We start from the raw sequence: 22748 nt of genomic DNA, 5'->3' as shown, positions 1-22748 counted from the left end.
GCCTACCACCCTGTGCGTAGCTTTGGGATTCTACCCATCTGTGATTACTGCAGCTGTATGCACGATGAACATAGTACAGTTTTGTACCTACCATAAATGTAGATGTTAGAGTGCTAATACAGCTGCAGTACAGGTTTCCCTCCCTCCTTCCCCTCTTGGTAAAGGCCTAGGGGCTAACCCCTCCTCATACAACCTGATTGGGTTATCCTTCTATGGTATATTTGCTTGCAACTACTGATTGCATGTATATATATATATATATATATATATATACATATATATATTTATAATTTATGTCTTGCCTTCCTTCTGGGGGCACATGACATCTGGGGCAAGAAAGACTGAAGAAAATGGCGTCGGCTGTGTCTTGTATACCCCTGTCACACTGACATCAGGAAAGAAAGCGACAACAACCGACGCCGGACCTAGACTTTGGAATTCGGCCGACCGAGGACCCGCCTGACGGCAGAAAACCCATCAGTGATTACTGCCGCTGTATTAGCACTCGAACATCTACATTTATGGTAGGTACAAAAAACTGTATTGTGTACTGGTATCCCCAGGACTTGTGATTTTAATTACATTTTTCAGAGTTTATATACTGTTCTGAATTATTGATGTGTTTATGATTTTTGAATTTTACTTTTCTTTAGACTGTTGCCAAAACATTTAAAAGCCTTGTTAAATGATGCATTTTTTTTTTTAGTAAACGTTGGTTCAAAAATGAGTCCAGCCTTATGGGCTGCAAAGGAGCAATTGTAAAAGAAGGCTAGAAGCTAACTATTTGGTTAGAAAGAAATGAACCATGCATATACAAAAGAGAGATAAGAGAAAACTTCAGGAAGCACTTTTATTACAAGTCTTATTTCAACTGAGTGCAGAAGATATTTGATTTAAATACTTCCAGAAAGAAATAAAACTAACAAACTTTTAGGGCTCTTGGGAAAGTTGGAAGATACAAGAAGTTTATTAGCTGCGTAGAAAGGTAGTATCCCAATTTTGAGAAGGCATTGGGATTCAGAGGGCACATACCCAGTCCCACAGCCTTTCTAAGCAGTTACCCAGTTATTGAAGAAACACGTTTGGCCTACAGGTTAGTTTAATTGACAAACTGATGACTGTTTTCAGCCTTCTTGGGACCATCTGCACTTTGATTTTGTTAGATGAGTGGAGTCTGAAAGAGACCTGTGGCCTTTTCATATGAGATCCCAGGTGATATTTTTACTGACTTGGAGATATGTGCCTGTATCACTTACTTTTTTTTTTTTTTTTTAATTTCTCCAAGTCTTTTGGACATCTAATACCATGACTGGAATGGACCCCATTCCTAAGTCAAGTTATGGTTAAGGTTTATCAAATTAGTATTTCAATCTTTGATGTTAACCAGAAGTGCTCTTCGCAGCACCAGCAATGTGCCCGGTAATGACTACTCATGCAATTCGTATGGAGTTGCATGTATCTGTGAAATTTCTAAGTTTGATTGTAAATTCTTTTTTATAGAACCCATTGCTCCTACTACTGGAACTGTCTGGGTAACTTTCTTCTACATTGCCTTCATTTCTGCCTGCAAATCCTGGTATTTTATGACTCTACATAAAACACTGTAGTCACTGGGTGTAGCAGTTTCAATGATCATTGCTAACTTTGTCTTTTCATGGAATACTATATCTGGTTTTCTCACATCTGTTTTTTGACCTGTTGGTAATGGATGATCCCATGTGATATAATTGTCATTTTCTGTGATGTTTTGTATCTCATGTTTCCAGTATTTTTCAGCTATGTCAGTATTATAATATTATGTTTGCACAATCCCCAGTGCAGCACTCTTGCCACATTATGCCTTTCAGTATACAGTCCTGCCATTTGTATATCACAACCACAACAAGACATGGGAATGTTTCCAATTCTGTTTTACAAAACCTACATTTGTCTTTCTCCCACGTTCAATGGACTTTGTAAACCGACATGTACGTAGTCCACTATCTTGGGCTGCTGATGTTAACTTTTCGTCTTTTGGTTTAAATTCACCTCTAACCATTCTCGTGTTTGGTCCTGATCAACATGATTTTCCAAGAGTTTTCTATACTTGCAGCTATATTGATGCATTTTGCACATTTCTTGCCTTCTCATCTGATCCTTCACCTTATATTCATTCATTTGTTTTTGGCACATTGAGTTGCTGCCTGATTTTTATCTACTTCTGGTTTGATTTCCATTCTTGCTTGATGCAGATATGCTTCTGCTAAACAAAGCAGGGAAGTCATCTTAGACTTATTGTCATGTTTCAAAACTTTCACTACATTTGGGTCATGTGAGGTCAGCAGATAAATGTGCAGTCCCACATATGCAGATCTATACATGTAATCAGTTTTGAGGAGGACCATACCTCCTTCAGAATAGGGAATATATAATCTTAATGTGCACTGATTTTTATTAATCATTTGAGTATGAAGCATCCTTGTTTTCCTGTCCAATGTATCCAACACCTTTTGAGGCCAGTCACTCCCAAACTAAGTTAGGACAGGAAGAGCAAATTGGTTTATAGCTTGAACTTTGTTCCTAGATGTCAACACTGTCTTCATTATTAACTTAAGTCTTCTAAAATATTCCTTACTAAGTTTTATTACCAAGTTTTATTCACAGTTCAAGTTTTATTGTTGATCCTTTATCAATTCCCAAATATTTATAACACTCCCTCTTATTCAAGATGTTCATAGTGTTTCACTGTTGCAGTCATTACTCTAGGATTATCCTGCTGGCAGGCTACTTGCAGTCGGCCTGAATTCCAAAGTCTTGGTCCGGCATCGGTTGCTGTCGCTTCTTCCCTGACGTCAGTGTGCCAGGAGTATCAAAGATGCAGAAGACGCCATTTTCTTCAGTCTTTCTTGCCGTGCGGTGCCCAAAGCAGAAGCAGTTCGTAAGTGCCGGTTGGCCGACTCCTGAGATTTTTGTGTTCGAATTTCAGATCCAAAGTCTTCATTTAAAGCCAAGTACCCTGTTGGGGAAACTTTTTTCTTGATCCAGACCGATGTCAGAAAAAGTTAATTGTATTTCTTGTGAGAAGCAAATACCTCATAAGGACTTCCATTCTTATTGTATTCCTTGCCTAGGCCCTGATCACGACTTAGCTAATTGCAGATTTTGTGCTAGATTTAACCAACGCACTATTAAGCGTCTGTATGATTTTGCATTTCATTACTTTGGCTAAAGATCCGACTACCGCAATTCACAAGAAACGCAAGGAAAAGGACAGGCATCCGAGGTCCAAAACTGACGACAAGGCTTCTATGCCAGTTGCCGGTTCTGAGTGAGACGCTTTCCCAGTCCCTGACGCCCGCGACCTCAGAGCCGCAGGACGCTTCCGACTCCCACGTGGAGCAGACTAGGCCTCTGGAAACTCAAGGTATTGGACACTTGGAAAGTATTCCCTCAGATGGGTCCGGAGCCGCTGAGCAGGCATCTGCTTCTGAGGGTGTTTGCAGGCCTACACAGTTGTATATAAAACAGACTACAGCTCCAAAGGCAAAGACTAAAGCAACACTAAAGACAAAGAAACAAGTGCAGCAAGCCCATGGACAGGCCTCCGTGCCTAAAAAACAGATGCTCAAAATGGCCGAAGACCTAATTACTTTGATCAGGAGTTCCCATCCCCCTCCAGAGAAAAGGCCTAGGCAAGAGACAGAATATGAATCTTCAGATCAGATTTCCATTTCCTCTAGCTCCTCTTCTGACCAAGAATACTCTCTCCCTCCCTATGAGGATTCCGATGCTGAAGAATCTATCCCTTCAGCCTCCCCTCCCGAGGATTTTTCTTTTGGGGAAACCCTGCATACCATGAGGGAGCACTTCCAATGGAAGAGCCAAGACTACTCAGAATCTAAGAAAAGGCTTAGAGATGTTCTTTTACTACCTCAGCACAGGCCTCTTGCTATCCCTCTTGTTTTAGACATTGTAGATGTATTTTCAGAGTATGGCCTGTCCCCTGACTCCTTTCCCCGTGCACCTGTTAAGCCAGACAAGATACTACAGGGTTCCAGATTCACATACATTTCTTTATAAAAACCCTGCTGCTGACCCAGAAACTATTTCTCAGTGTCCCAAAGGGGTCAAGGCTTCCACTGCAAAAAACCCTATCCCCTCTGATAGGGATTCAAGGGCACTGGACAGATGGGGGAAAAATGTTTACACTTCTGCTACCTTGGCTGTGAGGGCTTTAAATTGTCAATTTCATATGCTTAAATATCAGCAATACATATGGTCACTGCTTAAACAGAAAATGTTAAATTCTGAATGTGCAGAAAACTTGCAGGATTTATTGCATGCAACTGAACAAGTGGGAAAGCATACTTTGCAATGTGGTTTTGATTCTCTGGAGGCCTCTTGCAGGGCCGCTGTTATGGGATCTGTCATTAGGCGACGTGCTTGGTTAAAGGAACAGAATCTGCCTGATCATGTTAAAGCAAAATTATTAGATGCTCCATTACAGCGTGATACTTTGGTGTTAAAGCAGAAGAGGTGTTGAAGAAAATGGAGGACAAAGCGAAATCTATGCAGACAGTTAAGGAATTCCTACAGGTGCAGCCACCCAGATTTAGCAGAAACTGGCCTGCTAAGAATTGGTCCTTTCCAGTGTCAGACAGGCCACAAAGAGGCAGATACAGACACTCCAAAGGCAGATCCCAGCCCCAAGTCTCATACAGGCCTAAACAATGGGGTGCTTCTACCTCCAAAAGTGGAGAAGACAAATCACAGCCATACAGGAAACAGTCCCAATGACTTTCCTCTGCCAGAACCAAGCACTTATCTTTTGGCAGCCTCCTTAAGGGGAAAAATACCACTTTTTTCACAAAATTGGCACATGATCACCCAGGACAAATGGGTCTTGAACATAGTGTCTCATGGTTACAGGTTCCACTTTCACACCCTGCCAAAGGCAAAAGATATGCCAGACCTGCCACACAATCAGTGGGCAGAGGCACAAAAGCAAGTTTCATCCCTCTTGGACAATGAGGGCCATTCAGCGAGTACCACAACAAGAGCAGGGACAAGGATTTTACTTGAGACTTTTCTTGGTGCCCAGAAAGGACAAATCCTGGAGACCAGTACTGAACCTGTCTATTCTAAACACATTTCTGGACGTTCCAGAATTGAAAATGTTTTCTCTGCAGCAGCTACTGCCCATGCTGGGCAAGAAGGCTTGGCTCATAACTTTGGACCTTAGAGGCATACCTGCATGTCCCAATCAGACATTCTTGCAGAAGATACCTCAGATTCATAGCTGGCTCAATGCACTACCAGTTCTCTGCACTGCCCTTTGGCTTATCTATTGCACCCAGGGTCTTCACAAAATGCCTGGCACCAATAATTGCATTTTGCAGACAAAGAGGAATTCAGATATATCCTTACTTGGACGACTGCTTTATTCAAGCAGAGAACAAGGACATTCTACTAAAACATCTGGCGTTTGTAAAAAGATTACTAATTTGCCTAGGGTACACAGTAAACGAAAAGAAATCAAAACTAGTACTCTCTCGAGATATTCCTGGGTGCAAGCTTAAATGCATCTGCCCAGATGGCTTATCTCACACCTGACAAACAAAGGCAACTGACTTCTTATTTCAAAATGTTGGCAACAAAGACCCAGTTATCTGCAAGAAAAATTCTGCAGGCTTTGGGCTTCATGGCATCCTGCGTTCTGCTAATTCCATATGCCAGACTGCATATGAGGAAACTACAATGGTATCTAAAAAGTGTTTGGACTCAACATTGCCACAGCCTGGAAACATTAATTACCCTCATTCCCTGCCTGCAACAGGAGTTTCAATGGTGGGCACAGGCCTGTCACCACAACAAGGGACAGCCATTCACTTTACCCACAGCCAGGCAGACACTAACAACGGATGCATCAGATTTTGCCTGGGGGGCCCACATGGCAGGAAAATGTATTCAGGGCACATGGCCCGCAAGCCAGATGCATCTTCATATCAATCAAAATGAGATGCTAGCTGTTCAGAATGCCCTGACAGCTTTCAAGGAGCTACTTCATCCAGGACAACTACTGATAAAGACAGACAATACTACAGTCATGTGGTACATAAACAAGCAGGGAGGCACACATTCCTACCCCCTCTGCAGACAAGCCATGACTTTGTGGGACACAGCATTGACTTATCAAGTTCACCTGCAAGCACAATTCCTGCCAGGAAAAATAAATTCTCTGGCAGACTAAGCAGAAACCTCATGGATCCCCACGAGTGGAAACTGGATCCACAAGTCTTCAGCATGATAACGAGGAAATGGGGATGCCCAGACATAGATCTTTTTGCCTCCCCTCACAACTGCCAACTGCAGAGAATTCTGCACAAGGACTTATCACAAACAAGCATGGAAAGTGGATGCCTTGTCATTCATCTGGAACAACCGTACAGTATATGCCGTTCCTCCACTGCATCTCCTCCCAAGGTACTCCTAAAGGTCAGACGAGAAGCCACAAATGATACTAATTGCCCCAGATTGGCCATGCCAACACTGGTACCCAATCCTAAGGAGCTTGTCCCAAGGCCCAGTTTGGACATTGCCTCAAATTCCTCATTTACTGAGGAACAAAACAATCAGATCCTGCACAGCCAACTCAGAACCCTAAATCTAGCTGCATGGGGGATAGTGTAACCATTCAGAATACATCTCTCTCTGAAGCGGTTATGGATGTTATTTTGGAGGCCAGGAGTCCCAGCACCAGAAAATCTTATGCAGAAAAATGGAAGATATTCTGTGCTTGGAACCAGGCACAAGGAATTGACACGCTTGTTCCAAATATTCCTCAGATTTTACAATATCTAACTGAGATGCTGGACAAAGGCCTATCCTTCTCATCAATTAAGATCCATGCCTCTGCCATTTCAGCTCATTACAATACAGACCCACCTATTTTTTTCACATCCATTGCTTAGGCAGTTCCTTAGGGGGGCCAGAAACATAAGACCTCCAAGGAGAGCACCAATACCTGCATGGGACCTCAATTTTGTCTTGGAAAAACTCGCACTGCCTCCTTTCGAGCCAGCCAATACAGCTGAGATAAAATTCTTATGGAAAACAGCTCTGCTCCTAGCAATAACTTCAGCAATGAGAGTCTCAGAGTTACAGGCATTAATGGCTGTGGAACCTTTTATTATCTTCCATCCGGACAGGGTTTCTCTAAGGACAAACCCAACATTTATGCCTAAGGTGTAGTGTCCAGTGTGGCTCTTAACCAAACCATTAATTTGCCTACTTTTTCCCCAAACCCACAGAATAAAGGGGAGAGACTTCTGCATTCTTTGGACTTACAAAGACAGCTACGCTTCACTTGGACAAAACTAAAGCTTTCAGAAAGACTGATCAACTTTTAATGGCATATGTTGCAGGATCGCAAGGAAAGGCTATCTCAAAGCAGACTATTTCAAAATGGATAGGAAACTGCATTTGTTTCTGCTATTCACAACATGGCAAGTCAGTGCCTAAGGGCATTAGACCACATTCTACCAGGGCAGCAGCCACACCTCAGCAGCCTTCCTCAGAGGAGTACCAACCAAGGATCTTTTGGAGGCTGCAACTTGGACTTCAGTGCACACTTTTACTAAGCACTACCACTTACCTCTTTACTCTAAATCCAGAGCAGGTTTTGCCACTGCAGTTCTGCAGGGCCTTATAGCCACTCCTAATTCTATTTAGACCCAGCCGCCCAACCTCAGCTTTGGGATTCAACCCAAGTGTAATGACTGCAACAGTGAAACATGATTAACATAGTACAGTTGTGTACCTACCATAAATGTAGATGTTCAATTGTATTCACTGTTGCAGTCCAGGTTACCCTCCCACCATCCCCCTTTCTTTTGCTGGTTGTATTTCCTTGTAGATGAAGGTATTGTTTATTTTAGTGCATGCTTTTATAAGCAATGTTTTTTAGCCTACCCTTTTGGGGGCACCTGACATCTGAGGCAAGAAAAACTGAAGAAAACTGCGTCGGCTGCATCTTTTATACACCTGGTGCACTGACGTCAGGGAAGAGGCGACAGCAACCAACGCCGGACCAGGACTTTGGAATTCAGGCCAACTGCGGGTAGCCTGCCAGCAGGATAACCCAAGTGTAATGACTGCAACAGTGAATACGCTTGAACATCTACATTTATGGTAGGTACACAACTGTACTTTCTGCAGGGCCTCATAGCCTCTCCTAATCCTATTTAGCCCAGCCACCCATCCTCAGCTTTGGGATTCAACCCAAGAGTAATGACTGCAACAGTGAAACACGATGAACATAGTACAGTTGTATACCTACCATAAATGTAGATGTTCGAGTGTATTCACTGTTGCAGTCCAGGTTACCCTCCCACCATCCCCCTTTCTTTTGCTGGGTCTTATCTATACTTCTCTATTATATACAACCTATGTGGTGTATTTGCTTGTAGATGAAGGAAATGTTTACTTTAGTGCATGCATATTTATTGGCATAATTTATTTAGCCTACCCGGGCAAGAAAAACTGAAGGAAATGGCATCGGCTGCATCTTTTATACCCCTGGTGCACTGACGTCTGGGAAGAAGCGACAGCGACCAACGCCGGGCCAAGACTTCGGAATTCAGGCCGACTGCGGATAGCCTGCCAGCAGGATAACCCTAGAGTAATGACTGCAACAGTGAATACACTCAAACATCTACATTTATGGTAGGTACACAACTGTACTTTCTTTTATATCACATTCCTGTCCCAAACTGAGGTTTTCTTCGTGCTGCAGCTTTCCTGCTTTGAAGGTTGCTTTTGCACATTTATCAAGACCAAATGGCATTCTTGTTGTCGTCTTTCGGCTTTTCCCAGTTAAGGGTCACCACAGCGGAACTCTGGTCTGCTAATGATTGGCAGTAGATTTTGACGAACGCCGAGGTGCCAGCTCGACGTTCAACCTTCAGTGAAGGCATGCCCATTTACGCATGTCTTTCGAACGCCCACCCAACCGCGGGGAGGACATGCAGACTCCACACAGAAGGCACTCCCCGTACTCCAGCCGAGAATCGAACGGGAGAACCTCTTGCTGTGAGGCATCATCTGAAAAAGGTTTGACCACTTGCAGTTGTACTTTAGTTCCTCATCTGGTGAAATTTTAAAGTTTTAAATGATCTACAAAAAGTCTTTATACCTTGTTTTCTGGAAGCCGAATTGTAGCCATGACCTAATCTGTTAAGTAGACAACTTTAATGGGTTAACGGCGAGACAAAATAGCAGCGGTGACAGTCACCCTGGAATATCCCCCTTTTGAATTTTATCCCTGTAATAATAATTTTTCCTTTGTCATGGCTTAACTGCAAAGTGGTTTGCCACTGTTCCATGATCACTGTAACATAATTGATCTGTGTAACGTGTATCTTGTACATTTTTAAGCACTCTCCCCCACTCCCCCATTTAGTATGAACCATGATACTTAAGACACCCACCTGAACTACAACAAAATCAGTTAGCTGGGAACTTCTAAAACTGTAGACTTTTGCAGTACATTGCACTGTCGGTATTAGAATTGTTACTCTGTGTCTAAAACCCCTAATCTTCTCAGATTGGTTCTTGTAGCTATCATGCATCATGCAGTATTTTCTACAATCTAAGTATCCATGTTTTAACAGCAGCTTCTATTCTAAACTTGATTAAAAACTGTACTTGTCTTTAACTAGACATTCCTTTATCCCCCTTCATTTCTGTTTTACCAAACCCTGATAGGGAAGGCACTCTATTTTGGAAGTTTAAACTTCTTAGCGTCATCCCATTCTTTTACTTTTCCCTTCTAAATTATTTAGTTCCAAAACCTTGGTGCCTTTGCCGGTTTCCTCCAGGAAACTTTCAGCTCACTGACTGACTTGTAACCCTGCTTGCGGGCATACCTACTGGTAAAATTTCCTTTTTGCATTCTCATACTAGCTTAGTTCTTAAAACGCTTTATGCTGCTTTATAATGAATATTATGTATGGCTTTTATTTTCTTAAAAACCTGCACCCAAAGTCGTAGTCCCCCCCCACCGCAATATTTCATCATCTAGCTTTTCCACTTTGGTTTATAACCTTCTGTTTGTATATGTGAGCCTTAACTGCTTAGCTCCAAAATACACCTTCAAATTGGTTAACCTTAAACCACTTTGTTCTTTAGACAGAATCAGCCTGGCCCATTTACCTCTTATCTTTCTCTTATCCAGAGGAGAAAAAAAACTAACCTGTTTGCAAGACCTAGAAAATATAAAGCTTTTTCGCTTGATTATGGGTACAGATAGTAAGATACAATCAGGACCCTTAATTTTCTCAGGTTTTTTTTTTTTTCCGTTTCTCACCACTTATCCTTACGTGCCATAACTGAATTCATGACCTTAAATGCTTGTCCTCATGAATATGGGTATTGCTAAACCAGTTCATGCACAAATACTGAAGTTACCACTGTATTCTTTATTTTATCTTTTTATTTTGTATCCACAAAAAAAATGAAACCATGTTAGAATGAGTTACAAAACTGAAATATCCTTTTCTGAATTTATCTAGTAAAAAGCGGTCATATGCAAATACCATAGCACGTGTTTCTTTTGAATTTCTAAACCCTTGTTTTTGTTGTCAGTAGGTCTAAATATAAAGCAGATACCACTGGGGAAGAGGAAGTCTTCCCTGTTTGATTCTTCTGTCCGAACTTAGCCCGTCCGAGGAACCCTCCTACCTTACTTCTTGCCTTTGACCCTTTTATATATCCCCCCTGATTAACCCCATTATTGTGTCAGGGAATGCAGATGCTTCCATTGCCTTGCTCATAAAACCACATCTGACTTATTGATTGCTTTCTCTGCAAAAAGCCCACCAGCATTAGCAGTGATTGGTATTCTGTTTCCCTTTGAATCATTTTTCTATTTGTCAAATGTTTTCCTCCCTTCCTTCTGAAATCCATACTGATCTATATCTTGCAGATGTTCTTCGTGTTTCACTGTTGCAGGCATCACACTTGAGTTATCTGCTTGCAGTAGCCCTCAGTTGGCCTGAATAACAGTCTTGGGTCCTGCGTCGGTTGCTGTCCCTTCTTCCATGACATCAGGTAGTCAGGGATATCAAATATGCAGCCGACACCATTACATCAGTCTTTCTTGCCGTGTGGTGCCTGAAGCAGAAGCAGTTCTCAAGTGCCGGTTGACAGACTCCTGAAATTTTCGTTTCAGAACCGAAGTCTTCAACAAAAAGCTAAGTACCCCGTTGGGGAGACTTTTTCTTGCTCTAAACCAACGTCCGTAAAAGTAAATTGCATTACTTGAGGAAAGCAAATACCTCAAAAGATTTTTGTTCGTACTGTATTCCTTGCCTAGGCCCTGACCACGACGTACTTCGCTGTCGGTTTTGTGCCTTATTTAAACCACAAACTATCAGTTGGTATATTTTCACTTCTAAATATGTCTTCGGTAAGCCATCCGACTACCGACATTCGAAAAAAATACAAAGATGAAGACAGTGACAGGCCGCCTAGGTCCAAAGCTGCCGACGACGCTTCTCCTAAGCCAGTCGCCAGTTCACCAGTACTCAGTGAGGCGCTTTCGCAGCCCCTGATACTCGCTACTTCAGATTCGCAGGCCACTACTGAGACCCATTCTGAGTCCAGTATGTCGAGAGATGCTTCAACAGTGGAATCTGCAGATGTCTCTACCTCGGATGGGTCTGGGGCCTACTGACTTGCATATTAAACTGACGCCATCTTCTTCTTCAAGGCCTAAAACTCGAACCATGCCTAGAAAACTGACACCCAGACCACATGGTCAGGCCTCTATGCCTAAAAAAACAAATAAGAATGGCTGAAGACCTTATTACTTTAATCAGGGGAAGCCAGCCTTCCCCCTCTGAGACCTAGGACCGAGTTTGTTTATGATACTTCTGACAAGGATTCTGAATTTTCTATTTTCTCTGAGCAGGATTTACCCTCATCTGCCTATGAGGATTCTGATGCAGAGGACTCTATCCCCTCTGCTCCTCCACCAGAGGATTTCTCTTTTAGTGAAACCTTGCATACTGTCAGGGAGCATTTTTGTTGGGAAAGTCAGGGTTTCTCTGATTCTAAAAAGAGGCTTGGGGATTTCTTACTACTGCCCCAGCATAGGCCTTTAGCCTTACCTCCTGTACTAGACATTGTTGATGCCTTTTCGGAATCTAACTTGGCCCCTGACTCTCTACCTCCTGCTCCCAGAAAACCTGATAGATATTAAAGGGTCCCTGACACTCACAAGTTACTTTTTAAAAATACTACTGCGGATCCTGTGACCATTTCACAGGGACCCAAGGGCATTAAAACTACTACTGCCAAAAATCCTACCCCCTCTGATAGAGACTCCAGGGCGCTGGATAGATGGGGTAAGAAGATATACACTTCTGCAACTTTGGCCATTAGGGCCTTAAACTGACAGTTTCATATGTCAAAGTATCAGCAGCATATTATTGGATTGCTTAAACAGAGAATTATGTTGATTCCTGATTGTGCTGAAAATAGATTTTACAGGATTTACTGCATTCAGGTGAAAAAGTTGTAAAACATACTTTGCAATGTGGTTTTGATTCACTAGAGGCATCTTGCAGGGCTGCTGTAACTGGGTCTGTACTTAAAAGGCATGCTTGGCTTAAGGAGCAATCCTTGCCAGATCATGTTAAAGCGAAATTACTGGATGCTCCCTTAAACCAAGACCGCCTGTTTGGCAACAAGGCAGAATAAGTTCTTAAAAACGAAGAAAAAGCTAAATCTATGCAAACTGTTAAAGATTTTTTACAAGTACAACCCCCAAGATTTAGTAGGCATTGGCCTTACAAGAATTGGTCCTTTCCTGCCTCTTCCAGACCTTCTCAGTCCAAACCCAGATCCAGCAGAGCTCCCAGGCTTCAGTCCTAGGGTACGCACAGGACTAAGCAGTGGGGGGCCTCCACTTCTAAATCAGTGAGTAATAAAACTCCCCCTTGTGGTAAACTGTCTCAATGACTTTTTAAAACTTCTAAGCACTTCTCAACTGATTGCCCCTTTGGGGGGAAAGATTGCTCTTCATGCAAAGAACTGGGAACTCATTACCTAGGACAAATGGATTTTATATAGTGTCGTGGAGATACAGATTTCACTTCCACACGTTACCAACACCAAGCGGATGGCCAGATATACCCCCAAATCAGTGGGCAGAGGCCTAAAAGCAAGTACTTTCTCTCTTAAGCATTGGGGCTATTCAGTTGGTACCATAAGAGGAAAAAGGACAAGGTTTTTACTCGAGACCTTTCCTGGTACCCAGAAAAAGACCGTTCATGGCGTCCTATCCTGGACCTGTCTACTCTAAATACCTTTTTGGTGATTCCAAAGTTCAAGATGCTGACTCTACACCAGTTGCTCCCTATGCTAGGCAAAGACACATGGTTGGCAACACTAGATTTAAAGGAAGCATACCTGCACATCCCAGTCAGGGAATCTTGCAGAAGATACCTACGCTTTACAGCAGGCTACACGCACTATCAGTTCTCTGCACTGTCCTTTAGATTATCTACTGCGCCCAGGGTATTCGCAAAGTGCCTCACTCCAGTCATTGCATTTTGCAGGCAAATAAATATTCAGATATACCCATACCTGGACGGTTGTCTAATTCAGGCAGAAAGCCAGGACATACTTTTGAATCTGGCCTTTGTGCAAAGGGTGCTAATTTGTCTGAGGTACACCATAAACAAAAGAAATCGCACCTGGTACCCTGTCAACAAATTATATTCCTGGGAGCAAGCTTGAATACAACTTCCCAGATTGCTTTCCTCATGCCAGAGAAACAAATTCATTTGGCAACCAACTTCAAACAAGTGGCCACAAAAATCCTGATATCTGCAAGGCAAATACTACAAGCCTTTGGGGTTCATGGCCTCCTGCATTCTTCTAATTTCATATGCAAGACTGCATATGAGGAAACTACAATGGTTTCTAAAAAGCCTATGGTGTCAACATTCTCAGGATCTAGAAGCAATGATTCCTATCATACCTTGCCTACGCCTAGAGTTTCTTTGGTGGCCAGAGGCCTGCCATCAAAACAAGGGACTACCATTCACACTACCCCCTGCCACCCAAACCCTAACAGACACATCAGACTATGCATGGAGGACTCACCTGGCCAGGGGAGTGCATTCAGGGCAAATGGAACCCAAGTCAAATGCACCTGCATATCAATCAAAAAGAAATGTTAGCTGTACAGAATGCTCTGACAGCCTTCAAGGACCACATTCTTCCAGGACAATTAATAGTAAAGACGGGCAACACCACTGTTATGTGGTACATAAACAAGCAGGGGGGTACACATTCTTTCCTTACTCTGCAAGACTAGCCATGGCATTGTGGAACACAGCCCTGAGCCACCAAGTGCATCTACAAGCTCAATTCTTGCCAGGAAAACTAAATAAACTGGCAGACAAACTAAGCAGAAACCTCATGGACCCACATGAGTGGAAACTGGAACCAAGGATTGTCAGCATGTTGACAAGCAAATGGGGAGCCCAGATATAGACCCGTTTGCCTCCCCCCAGAACGGTCAATTGGACAAATTTTGCACAAGGACTCCCCACAAACAAGCTTGGAAAGTGGATGCTCTGTCCGTCAGCTGGAAAAGCCTGTCAGTTTATGCCTTTCCTCCTCTGCTCTCCTAAGTACTACTGAAGATCAAACAAGACAAACCAAGGACAATTTTGATTACACCAGACTGGACACGCCAACACTGCTGTACCCTCTCTTGCGCAATGTCCCTGTTGGCCCCATGGCACCTGCCTCAGACTCCTACCCTGTTGTCTCAGCAGGAGAACTAGATTCTGCACCCTCAGCTTCAAACACTGGACCTAGCAGCTTGGCTAATTACCTAATCTCTCCTTTACCATCCCTCATTAAACCAGTGATGGATATCATTTTAGAGACAAGGAGGCCTAGTACTAGAAAATCTTGTGCTGAAAAATGGAAAAGATTCTGTTCCTGGAACCAATCTCAAGGGATGAGCACAACAGTGCCCAACTTACCTCAGATTTTACAATACTTAACTGAGATGCTTCCAAGGGCCTTTCTTTCTCCAAGATTCACACCTCAGCCATTTCAGCTCATAACATAGAACCTCCCCTCTTCTCTCATCCACTGCTCAAGCAGTTCCTCAGAGGGTCCAAAAATCTACGACCACCCAGGAGACCTCCATCTCCAGCCTGGGACCTTAACTTTGTATTGGAGAAACTCACTTTTCCTCCTTTCGAGCCAGCTGCTACTGCAAACTTAAAATTCCTTTCTTGGAAAACAGCTTTCCTTTTAGCAATCACTTCAGCAAGAAGGGTATCTGAATTACAGGCCCTCATGCCAGTGGAGCCTTTCATCATCTTTCATGTGGACAAGGTGTCCCTCAGGACCAGTCCCTCCTTCATGCCCAAGGTGGTATCCAGTATGGCCCTTAATCAGTCCATTCATTTGCCAGCCTTCTTGCCTAATCCACAGAACAAAGGGGAACGGATACTGCATTCCTTAGATGTGCACAGACAACTTAGATTCTACTTGGACAGGACTAAACCTCAAAGGAAATCTGACCAACTGCTGGTGGCATTTGCTACAGGGGAGAGGGTAAGGCTGTTTCAAAGCAAACCATTTCCAAATGGATAGGCCATTGCATTCATTTCTGCTACAAGCACCATGGAAAACCTATCCCACAGGGGATCACACCCCACTCGACCAGGGCTGCATCTACCTCTACAGCCTTTCTCAGAGGCGTTCCTACCAGGGACATCCTAGAAGCTGCTGCCTGGAATTCTGTACATACTTTCACCAAGCATTACCATCTGCCACTTTTCTCTAAATCCAGACCTGGCTTTGCCACCGCAGTCTTGCAGGGCCTTATAGCTGGTCCTAATGCTATCTAAATTCCTCATCCCATCCTTAGCTTTGGGAATCTACCCAAATGTGATGACTGCAACAGTGAAGCAGGAAGAACATAGTGCAGTTGTGTACACTTGCCATAAATGTAGATGTTTAAGTGTATTCACTGTTGCAGTCCTGGTTACCCTCCCTTCAGCCCCCTTACTTCTTTTAGCTATACCTCTACTCCTTTGCTATGCTCAAAAGCTTTTTGATGCATTTGCTTTTTTGTTGGAGGTATAACCTTGTATATTTATAGATTTAATTGCTTCCCATTAGGGGGGCACCTGACATCTGGGGCAAGAAAACTGATGTAATGGCATCTGCTGCATGTTTTATACCCCTAAAATCACAGAAGAAGGGACAGCAACCGATGTCAGCACCTAAGACTATGTTAATCAGGCCCGACTGAGGGCTACTGCAAGCAGATAACCCAAATGTGATGACTGCAACAGTGAAATACACTCGTACATCTTCATATATGTTAAGTGTACACAACTGTACATTTTGGCAACACCTTTACGATTCTGGCAGGTGTTATGAGCCATGACTGTAAAGTGCTAATATCTATATTGAAATTGATCTGTGAAACAGGATCTGAAGAGTCTTTACCCCCTGGGTAATCCGGTCAGTACAGCTTTCTTCAAATATGCCAGTATTTTCTCTCTCAAATACTGTTAAGCAAAAACTTCCCCTCTAACTTGCAGATTTTCCCAGGGATACTCTTTCTGGAGACTCCCCTGTTTATTTACATATCACTGTTTTTATCTCCACTCTTATCTTTATTAACTGAGCTCCCCGTCTTAATCTACCATTGGCATAATTAAGACTTCCATAAATATTAACACTTGATCTGAAGTAGGCAGACTTCATTTGTCTGCAACCTGTGGGTATCGGATCCGACCTCGGATCCGAGCCGGCCTTTCAAAAGCTTAGGCTCCGAGCTCCTAGCTCCTCCCTCTACCCATAACCCCTTGCCAAGCCCTGACTGACCTCAGATTTCGTTTGCCGCTTTCAAGTTGCGACGGATTCCTTGAGCTCCTAGTGCAGATAAGTTTTCTGACAGGAAAATTTTGTAAAATTTAACATTTTTTGATTATTTTAGATAGAAGTGTGTCTGTTAGGCTTTCCTTCCTCTATCTTTTATATTTTCTTCCCGGGTTTTGCGTAGTTTGAGTGGTTTGTGTGTGTTTAGGCCTGTTAGGGCTAGAGTATGTCTGAAGCCCATAAGGCAGTTTTTTTCTAAGTGCACCGAGTGTGGCCATAAGCTGTCCCCGGCGGATGGCCACACTCGGTGTGTTAAATGCTTGGGGGTTGAACACCTGTCATCTGGTTGTACCATTTGTGCAGGGTTCAACCCCCGAGCTTTGAGGGAGCGGAGGTCGAAGCTTGTTCTGGCGGGACTTCTCCCTCCAGATACCGCTTCGGCTTCTGCCCCTTCTACACAGCAAGCAGTTGCTGTGGGCTCTCCTCCCCCGGCTGGGACTCAACCTCCCTCTAAGACGCCGGAGGAGAGAGAGACTTCTAGGGAGAGAAAAGGAGAGGCACAGGGAGAGGCACCACAAACGGAGAGCTGAAACCTCTAGTTCGGCTCCTCCATCCAAGCAGGCCTCTCCTGTGCCTTGTAGTTTCCCTCCTCCTCGGCTCCACTCCCCTCGGTTCTCTCCTGGGCCCGAGGAGGAGGAGGCTAGCCCTTCAGCGAGGTCCCCAAGGCGGCTCTCTAGGTCCGCTTCGGTGGCCTCGACTAGATCTACCTTCTCCATGAGTGAAGCAGACATGGACCGGATGATGAGGAGATTCATCCAGGCCCAAATGCAAATGGGAGTGCTCCTAGCCCCCAATCCGGGAGGGCTTGACCCTTTTTTCGCCCCTTTGGCTCCTTCTCCGACCCACACCATGGGTTCGGAGCTGTCGGCGCCGGGCAGAGTTGGATCCGGGGATGGGTCGGATCCGATAGGTCGGCGCACCTTGGACCCGTCCCATCCCTTGAGTGCTTCGGGTGCCGGACCCGACCTCGGAGCCGAGGACCGAGCCTCGGATCCGAGGGAGCTGGTGTCTTCGGCCCGTCTCGGTCGGAGCACACGGTCTCGGATCCGACGGTCTCGGCTCGCTCCGATCCGCGTCGGATCCGAGTGGGGTCGGCTCTCAGGGTTCAGAGAAGCTGGCTCCCCTCGGCCTTCGCGTAGTGGAAAGGGCACTGTTGAGGACTTCCGGACCCCGGTCCCTGCCACGGCTCCATCCGCACTCCCTTGCAGTTGGGCCAGGCTCCCACCAGCCGGTCCCAGGGACAGCCCGCCTCGATGTCCCAAGTAGTTCCCTTGGAACATCCAGCTGCGAAGAGTACTCCTCGGACAGCCCCAAGAAGTACCTCGGGCGTAAGTGCAAAAGGAGGCACATGGACTCCCGAGTCCGTTCAAGACACAGACTTGGATGAAGGGAGGGCTCCCAAGGTCACCCCTGAAGACGTCTCATTTGGAGACATTATGGAAATGTTGAGGATCAGGGGGTGGTCTGCCCCAAGGCCTCCTCAGACGAGTCTGTGTTCTTGGAGGCATTCGAGGCGGCCCATCTACCTCTTGGGTGTCCCTCCTGCCGACCCTCTGGTGGACCTTATATCCACCAGAGCGTGGAAGGATCCGGACACGTTGAGCCTGTACCCAAGCGTCCTGACCGTATCCTTTCCTCCGGGACCGCATTCACTGGAGCAAAGGCCCCAGTAGATGCCATGATGATGGCTGCAGCCACTAAGGGGGAGTTGGCCCAGGAGAGTCCCTCTATGCATCCTCCGGGTAAGGAGTCCCGCTCGATGGATCGCATTGGGAAGCGAGTTTTCAGTTCAGCAACCTTCTCTTTGAGAGCTGAACTACATGGCACACGCCATCAGGATGCAGCGGGATTTGATTAAAGAATACGCTGCATCTCCCCAGAGTCCATGTCGGGTGAGGACAAGCAGGTATACTCCACCGAATGGCCACTCTTAGAGCAGTTTCTAACACATCTATGCGGCTACTTTCTCACGCTACCGAGGGAGCCGCTAGAGCCAGCGGAGCAGGCCTAGTCATGAGGCGGCAGGCCTGGCTCCGCCACTGTGATTTCGCAGAGCCCTTCAAGGCGACTTCGAATGCCCCTTTGATGGTTCTGCCTTGTTTGGCAAAACTGTTCGAAACATTGGTCCAGAGCGAAGGACGGAAGACGCTGTCTGCCGTCGGAGTCCGCTTCTCAGCTCCCCAGAGGTCCTTCTCAAGAACCAAAAGGGACAGAAGAAGATGTGGTTCCGAAGTTGCAGCAGTCCCAACCTGCTCCGGATAACCAGTCCTCCGTGGCAGAGGAGGACAGGGAGGTCGCCGTCCTAGAGGCAGAGGGGCTCCTAGAAACTTTGGGTCCAGAGAACCTTTCTCTGATAGGCCCACGCAGCAGCCCTGAAGGGTTGCCCGGCTGTCCGTCTCTGGAGGCAGTCGGGGCGCCGAGGCACCTAACTTCTTGGGAGTCCATCACAACAGACCGCTGGGTGCTTGGCGTGATATCCAGAGGTTATACAATTCCCCTGTACAAAGTTCCCAGATCTCGCAGCCTCCCAGATGTACCACCCGACCAAAGGGAAGCAGCAGCTATCGAAATCAGACAGCTGCTAGAAAAAAGAGCTATCCAGTGCGTCCCCCTAGATCAAACCGGGTCAGGGTTTTACTCCAGGTGCTTTTTAGTGCCAGAGAAAACGGGGGACTTAAGACCGATCTTAGATCTTTCCCTGCTGAACCTGTCAGTAACCAAGCAAAAGTTCCGGATGGTCACCCTTCAATCTATACTCCCCCTCTTGAGGGAGAACGACTGGATGTGCTCCATCGACCTCAAGGACGCGTACTGCCACATTCGCATGGACAGACGGTCCAGGAGGTTTCTTCGCTTCCGGCTGGGAGCCAGTCATTATCAGTTCAGGGTCCTTCCCTTCGGTCTCACCTCAGCCCCCAGGGTGTTCACCAAGGTACTAGCGGTTGTAGCGGCCCACCTGAGACTCCAGGGATTACAGGTCTTTCCGTACCTGGACGACTGGCTTCTGACGGCATCATCAAGGCATCTTCTGTGCTCAGCCAGGGACTACTTCCTTCGTATAGCCCCAAGGCTGGGCATCACTATCAACTGGGAGAAATCTTTACTGCACCCCACACAAATTATAGATTTCATAGGAGGAAGGCTAAACACCAGGTCAATGCGAGCCTTCCTCACCCCAGACAGAATTTCCAACCTGAAGTGTCATGTCGCAGCGTCCTGCAACCATTTCCGACAGCAGCTTCGGTCCTGAGGGCCCTAGGTTCGATGGCGGCAGCTATCCCGCTTCTTATTCATGCGCGCTTACGCATGCGGGTTCTTCAATGGACCCTTCAGGTTCAGTGGTCCCCTCTCTATTCCTCTCTCAACAGTCCGATAGCGGTCAGCAAAGCATGCAAGGATTCCCTTCTTTGGTGGCTTCGGTCTCCGGAGCCTCTGACAGGGAAACCTTTTTGTGCAGCATTTCCCCGAGCCACAGTGACCACGGACGCTTCTCGCCTCGGGTAGGGGGCATTCTGGGGAAGATTGTCCAAGGCACGTGGAACCCCACAGAGACTTCGTTGCATATAAATGTCCTGGAAATGAGGGCTGTGCTCCTAGCGTTGCAAGCACTTCACAATCTTCTTCCTTCAGGGACTATTGCGATTCAGACAGACAACATGTCGGTAGTCTGGTACATCAACAAACAGGGAGGAACCAGGTCCTATCCCTTTGTCGAGAGGCCATGAGAGTCTGGGAATGGGCAATTTCCACCAAACGCTTTCTTGTAGCAACGCACATTCCGAAAATCCAACATCCTTGCGGACAAACTCAGTCGCACCATTCTTTCCCCTCACGAGTGGTCTCTCAATCCTCAGGTAGTGAAGAAGATTTTTGCGTCTGGGGCAACCCTGTTGCGATCTTTTGCCTCTCACTCAAACGCCAAATGCGACAATTTCTTCGCTCTGCTTCCCCACCAGGGAATCCCGAGACGCTGGTGCATGCTTGGCCTCCCGGTCTCCTTTATGCCTACCCTCCACTACCTCTGATGCAGAGGCTTCTGCAGAAAGCCAACAGTTTGGGGAGCAGAATGATTCTCATTGCCCGTTCTGGCCTCGTCAACCCTGGTTCTCCTTTGTATGGTCTCACAAAGTGAATCCACCCTGGATTCTGGATCCGATCCCGGATCTCATCTCCCACCCTCTGGGAATTCCGGCCCCCAATCACGCACCCTGAAATTGACAGCTTGGCTGCTCCAGTTCCATCCTTGATTAGGACTCGGTATCTCGTCACCGGTCAAGGCCATTCTAGTGGCGGCTCATAAACCTTCCACTAGGCAGGTTTATCGGAGTAAATGGAAGAGATTCTCTATTTGGGCGGTCCAGAAAAGTTTGGATCCTTTTTCAGCACCTATGTCGGCAGTGCTGGATTTTTTAACAGACCTCTTTCATCAAGGGCAAGTTCTTCCACGATTAAGGTACAATTGGCAGCCATCTCTCATTATCACATTGGTCATGAGACAGCTCCCCTCATGACGGCGAAATTGTGCAAAACCTTTCTTAAAGGGATTTTTTTTGTTGAGGCCTCCAGTCAAAGAGATTGTACCACCTTGGGACCTATCTTTAGTTCTGCAAGCCCTTACTGCTCCTCCCTTCGAGCCTGCAGCTTCTACAGACCTGAAGTACCTTTCCTGGAAGACTGCCTTCTTAGTAGCTATCACTTCAGCCAGAAGAGTGTCTGAACTTCAGGCTCTATGCGTCAAACCGCCTTACCTTTCCTCCTTTCCAGATAGGGTGTGCCTCAGGACCAATCCATCCTTTCTGCCAAAAGTCTCTTCAGAATCTAATATCAACCAATCAATCAACTTACCTGTGTTTTTTCCCAAGTACTCAAACAAAGGAGAATACAAATTGCATTCCTTGGATGTTCATAGACAATTACGATTTTACATTCACAGAACAGCTGGTCACAGGCAATCAGATCAGCTGTTCATCTCCTTTGCTAAATTTGCTTTGGGTAAAGCAGTTTCTAAAGTCACACTATCGAGATGGATTGCTAATTGTATTCTGCAGGCTTATGACACTTCAGGTAGACCTGCTCCTCAGAGGGTTACGGCTCATTCTACTAGGGCAGTCTCCACGTCAGCCGCCTTTAAGTCCCGTGTGTCATTGGATGATATCTGCACGGCAGCCACTTGGGCCTCACCTCATACCTTTATTTCTCATTATAAGGTGGATGTTGTTTCCAGGGAAGAGCATCCTTTGGCTCGGCGGTGCTCGAACATCCTTCCATGACGCCCTTAAGATTCAGGTAGCTGGGGACTCTGTCCCACAGGTTGCAGACAAATGAAGTCTGCCTACTTCAGATTTAGAAGTTATGTACTCACCATAACGTTCTATCTGAGTAGGTGACTTCATTTGGATGCAACTATCCCCCCCTCCATCCCCCTGACCTTTATACAGCGAGTATTTATGCTTTGTTCAGATACTTTATTCAGTATTATATAGGCAAACTCAATCTGAGGTCAGTCAGGGCTTTGCAAGGGGTTATGGGTAGAGGGAGGAGCTAGGAGCTCGGAGCCTAAGCTTTTGAAAGGCCGGCTCGGATCCGAGGTCGGATCCGATACCCACAGGTTGCATCCAAATGAAGTCACCTACTCAGATGGAACGTTATGGTGAGTACATAACTTCTAATTTCTGTTTTCCCAATTCCTTTGCTTTTGTACAGTAGGTCTAGAACTTTTGTGTTCCTGGTCCAAGGAAGCTGTGCAGTCTGCTTGGGCTCATTGGCAGGTTAATCAGTAAAGC

At 45.6% G+C, this 22748-nt stretch overlaps 1 protein-coding gene across 1 annotated transcript in view; it reads left to right on the top strand.

The window, feature by feature from the left end:
• RAD21 (RAD21 cohesin complex component) overlaps nt 1-22748 on the top strand; it is a 2133215-nt gene that overhangs the window by 1913741 nt on the left and 196726 nt on the right. The gene's annotated exons all lie outside the window — the stretch shown is intronic.

Source organism: Protopterus annectens, chromosome 3.part1, assembly GCF_019279795.1.
Source record: "Protopterus annectens isolate FY-2018-M chromosome 3.part1, PAN1.0, whole genome shotgun sequence".
Classification (NCBI taxonomy): domain Eukaryota; kingdom Metazoa; phylum Chordata; order Ceratodontiformes; family Protopteridae; genus Protopterus; species Protopterus annectens.
The sequence above is the reverse complement of the archived record's forward strand: the minus strand, read 5'-3'. Positions and strand labels throughout refer to the sequence as shown.